This window comes from Myotis davidii, unplaced genomic scaffold (assembly GCF_000327345.1).
Source record: "Myotis davidii unplaced genomic scaffold, ASM32734v1 scaffold668, whole genome shotgun sequence".
NCBI lineage: Eukaryota > Metazoa > Chordata > Mammalia > Chiroptera > Vespertilionidae > Myotis > Myotis davidii.
In genome coordinates this window covers 1,098,055-1,102,016 of record NW_006299394.1, presented here as the reverse complement: position 1 = coordinate 1,102,016, position 3,962 = coordinate 1,098,055, and positions in this window count along the sequence as shown.

Here is a 3,962-nt window from a genome sequence, read left to right as displayed (position 1 = left end):
GTGTGTGTGTGTGTGTGAAGAGGAAATGATGAGGACTGCTTCCTCAGGTGAAATGATAAAGCAGAGAGCCACTCTCTCCTCCAGCCTTGGCGTGAGCTGTTACCATGATGTGATCAGCGATAAACAACCACGGGAAGAAAGAGAATATTTCACAGTAATTAGAGGTGTCTCTCTCTCTTTCCTCCTTTCCTTAATGACATGTGCTCCGGCCTCTAATTCAACGTGCTGGCCTGCAGGCGAAGGCAAAGAATAGCGAACGCAGGAGCGGGTGACATTTCAGAGGTGAGGAGAGTGCGGCGGGCGGCACGGAGGGAAGATGTGGGAGCTGGGAGCAGGGCGGCGGAGGCGGAGGGGGGAGCGGGAGCAGGGTGTGAGGCAGGCAGGCGCCAGGCCAACGGGAGAGCTTGCAGGTAAAAATAAAGCAGAAAGGCCAGGTGGGATCTGCAAACCGCTCTCATCAACACTGCGACGCCCTCCTGTCACGGGACTGTCAAACAGGCTCCGCGCGTAATGAAAGGAAAAATATTTTATTCAGATTTATTAATTTGAAAATGAAGCCCGCCTGTCGAGAGGGGGACAGTTCTTCTCAATCTGTCATCGTTGAACCACGCGCTCCTGACACGGGGATTCATTTGTCTTGTCGGCTCTGACAGTTGGATTCTCCCCGAGCTCTTCCCAGTGGATCGCCCTGGGATTTTAAACCGGATGAAACACATTCCGACAAGGAACAGCCTCTTTATTAATGCAAATTACATGAGCAGGAGAGGAGAGGAGAGGGGAGAGAGACGCCAGCGCGCTGCGGCGCTCCCATCCCTGTAGCAGTCATTTGTTATTTACACTTATACACATTTTTCAGTTTTAATAAAAGGAGACCCGGATTCTCTGTGACATTTATGGACAGTTTGTTTCAAAAAAAATGATGCCATCGCTATAATTGTATGCAAAAGCCATTGCGCCAGGCGCCCCTCTGCTGTGCGGGCTCGTCGGGGGAGCCGGGCCGCTGGTCCTGGGCACAGGGGTGCAGGTGCCAGGGCTGCCCCCCGTGAACCCAACGACCCTCCGAGGGGCTGCCCTCTGTCTCCGTGCAGAGTCCAGGGCTGAGCGCAGTGCCGGAGCCTTTGGGGCAGAGAGACCCGCCCCTCACCACGGGCACACCTGGCACAGTGCCCACCTGAGGGCTCACGGAAAGGTTCTAACTTCAATGTCTTTTAAAGTCAGAGGAGACCCTGGTGGGCATGTAACCCAAAGGCAGCCTGGACTGCACGCGTCTGTCTGTCCAGTGGGCGGAACCCAGCGCATTTCCTGTTTTTCATGGAGGACGGGACTCCCCACGGCCAGAGGCTCCTGCAGCCACGGCCGGGCCTCATGGTCCCCGCGATGCGCTCTGGGGTCTCGGGGCACGTGACTCCCGGTGTTTCCGCTGCATGGAGTCTTCCTTGGGGGAGGCCAGCACTGGGGACTCTTCCAGATGGTCCCAGCGTCCTGCAGGGCCGGCTGGTCGCCTCCTCTGTGCCAGAGGGGCAGCCAGCCCTGGGAGGGACTCAGCCCCTGGCGGGGACGTGGCCCCGGAGATGCCACCTCCACGGGAAGCTTGTGCACGTCCAGCGAGAGGGCAGCGGGCGGGGAGTGGCTACGGGCTCTCGGCTGCCCCCACTGTGGGCACAGCACGCCCAGCCCTGGCCCCTCCTTCAGTAACAGGGTCGCCTCGGCAACTGTAGTCACTTCTCCGGGTCTCAGTGTCCCCGTCGGTGAAATGTGAGGTTAGCCGTGAGCAGATTCTCCAAGTGCTGCCCGTCAGAAGCCTCAGCCGGGGCTTGTCGGCAGAGCCCAGACCTGCTATGCCGACATCTCAGGAGGGACGAGGGGGTCACGATGCTCCGATGCTCCTGGGGCCACAGACGCGGGGCGGGCACAGCGGCCGCTGCAGCCCCGGGGTCCTGGCCCGAGAGCAGTGCTGCCATCGCTCGCGTCCACAGCCCGTGCAGTGCAGCCACCGTTAGGAACGCGTGGCCGCTGCTGGCCCTGTGGGCTCGCCCTTTCTCCTCCTTCAAGTTCAGGTTCTTTATTGAAAGCGTCTGAAAGAGGAGGAGCGGTGAGGAGGCCCAAGGCCCCCAGGGTCTCATCTCTCCGAACGCGTGTACGTGGCACCTGTTCTGCGTCTGAGACCCGGGCCTGAGCCTGAGCCGCCTGCACCAGGGGCGCGGCCTCACGCAGGTGCGCCCCTTCACCCTCCTGGAAAGTGTCTTCCAATGAAGTGGCAGGAAAGGACAAGACAAATGACCGAGGGCACTGAGCTCTTTGGTGACGTGTGAGGACGCCGCTCATGGAACCGGGGACAGGGCCTCCCGCACTCGCCACGCCCACGTGCAGAGCAAGTGCGGGCCGTGCGCGGTCAGCGCCAGGTACACGTGCTGTTTAATGAAGTCCCCGCGGCGATGGATTAATATTTAATAGAGCTTGTCAGCAAGACGCCGTACACTGCTGGGCCTGCCTCTCTAATGCTTGTTAGCGGTTGTGCCTTCCTGGTGGTTCTTTCATGTGAGGCTACTCTCTTCCTTTCAGCATCGCCGCCAGGTCCGTCCGCCCTTCCCCGGCCCTTGTGCTCCCCGGGGTGGGGGAAGCGCCTCCTGAGTCCTCTTCTCTCCTGGGGCCGAGGGCGGGAGAAAACAGAGGTTCGTGTGTTTGCGGCTGTTCTCCCTCGTAGCATGGCTGTCAAAGGCGTGCCCCCAAAGCTGTGGCTGCATTGGTGCTCTTCCCACAGTTATCAACATAGTCACATGTGTACACACTCCTGTACACACACAGATACACACTCAGGTACACGCTACTGCACACACAAGACTTGTAAAATGATACATGGTCAAGTGATATATATTAAAAAGTGTAATTTTGTTTTGACTTCCTACTTTCGAATTTATTAGACTCCCTTAGATGAAATATCATACTGGGATGTCCAAGAGCACATGAGCAGCAGGCCCAGAGTGTGTGCCCTGTGCCCATGGTTGGGAATGCCAGGGGAGCCATGATGTGGAAAGAGCACTGGCCGGGAGCCGGCAGTCCTGTGTGACAGGTGCCCTGGGCCACCTCGCTTCCTCGCTTACACAGGGAAGCACAGGTGCCCCTCGCTGGCACTAGCTCCAGTGCTCATTGGTTGTGCTGGTCCCCGCCCCCACGCCCCCTCCTGCACTGAGCGTCTGCTCCTCGAGGTCAGGGGCCTTGCAAGCTGGTCAAGGCCCACCCCCCTCCCCACATCTCCCTCCCGCCAGGTGTGGGCATACTCTGAGAGAGAGGAGATGCGGCCGGATGGAGGAGTGAATGTTTCCACATGAGCCACCCGCAGGCACAGAGAGAAGGAGGAGCTTTGGTCCCAGGCCCGTGGTGAGCTGCGTGAGCGACAGGAGGACCCAGGCAGCACAGCCAGCACGGGGGCTGCCGTCCGGATGGACCAGAGGCTGGAAGTGTTTATCCCTGTGCCGACCAGTAGCAGGTGCACAATAAACGCCACCTTTACGCAACCACAGCCTCAAGTACACTGTGCACTTCAACGCACTGTCAGGGCTAACATGTCTCCACGTCCCCGCAGCCCCGGGATGAGGAAGGACAGGCACCAAGAGCGTCATGAGCATGTGCTTGGCTGCCTGCGTCGTGAGGTCCAGCGCCAGGCACAACGGAACACGCCCCTTCTGCAAGCCCCCAACCCACAGGCACTATTCACCAAGGAGTGAGATGGCCAAGGAATGGCCAGTGGTTGTGTTGGCCAGACATCAGTCAAGAATGAGAAACAAAAGTCCTTAGAACTCTAAGGAACAAAAATCCTGCTTGCTGCGTCCCCCTGGGCAGGTGGCGTGGCTCTGGAGCACACAGCTCTGTACCCCCAGTTCAGGCCGCTCCCGGGAGCTCAGCAGCATACTGGGGGCTCAGCACGGTCCGAGCAGCATGTGTCCGCTCCTCCCTCTGTGTGA